The sequence below is a fragment of the Arachis hypogaea genome, chromosome 19 (assembly GCF_003086295.3).
Source record: "Arachis hypogaea cultivar Tifrunner chromosome 19, arahy.Tifrunner.gnm2.J5K5, whole genome shotgun sequence".
Lineage (NCBI taxonomy): Eukaryota > Viridiplantae > Streptophyta > Magnoliopsida > Fabales > Fabaceae > Arachis > Arachis hypogaea.
Window position 1 is genome coordinate 44,681,648 of NC_092054.1, and position 1,329 is coordinate 44,682,976.

Here is a 1,329-nt window from a genome sequence, read left to right on the forward strand (position 1 = left end):
TGCTGCTTTTTCTTGCTTCAAGAATCATTTTTATGATTTTTCAGATTATCAAATAACATGTCTCCTAGTCATTATTCTTTCAAGAGCCAACATATTTAACATTCTTAAACAATAACTTCAAAAGACATATGCACTGTTTAAGCATACATTCAGAAAACAAGAAGCATTGTCACCACATCAATATAATTAAGCTAAGTTCAAGGATAAATTTGAAACTCATGTACTTCTTGTTCTTTTGAATTAAAACATTTTTCTTTTAAGAGAGGTGATGGATTCATAGGACATTCATATCTTTAAGACAGAGTTTACTAACTACTAATGATCATGTAATGAAGACACAAACATAGATAAGCACATAACATAGAAAACGAAAAACAGAGGAAATAAGAACAAGGAATGAATCCACCTTAGTGATGGTGGCGTTTCCTTCTTGAGGAACCAATGATGTCCTTGAGCTCTTCTATGTCTCTTCCTTGTCTTTGTTGCTCCTCCCTCATTCGCTTTTTGATCTTCTCTTATTTCATGGAGCATGATGGAGTGTTCTTGATGTTCCACCCTTAGTTGTCCCATATTGGAACTTAATTCTTCTAGGGAGGTGTTGATTTGCTCCCAATAATTTTGTGGAGGAAAGTGCATTTGAGGCATTTCCGGAATCTCATGGTGATGAGCTTCATACGCCTCTTGAGCTCCATGAGTGGGCTCTCTTGCTTGCTCCATCTTTTTCTTAGTGATGGGCTTGTCCTCTTTAATGAGGATATCTCCTTCTATGAAAGCTTCAGCTGAGTAACATAGATGGCAAATGAGGTGTGGAAAGGCTAACCTTGCCATAGTGGAGGACTTGTCAGCCACCTTGTAGAGTTCTTGAGGTATAATCTCATGAACTTCCACCTCTTCTCCAATCATGATGCTATGGATCATGATGGCCCGGTCTATAGTAACTTCAGACCGGTTGCTAGTGGGAATGATTGAGCATTGAATGAACTCCAACCATCCTCTAGCTGTAGGCTTGAGGTCCAATCTTCTTAGTTGAACCGGCTTGCCTTTGGAGTCAATCTTCCATTGAGCTCCTTCTACACATATGTCCATAAGGACTTGGTCCAACCTTTGATCAAAGTTGACTCTCCTTGTGTAGGGGCGTGCGTTCTCTTCCATGTATGGCAAGTTGAACGCCAACCTCACATTCTCCGGACTAAAATCTAAGTATTTCCCCCGAACCATTGTAACATAGTTCTTTGGATCCGGGTTCTTACTTTGATCATGGTTCTTGGTGATCCATGCATTGGCATAGAACTCTTGAACCATTAGGATGCCGACTTGTTGGATGGGATT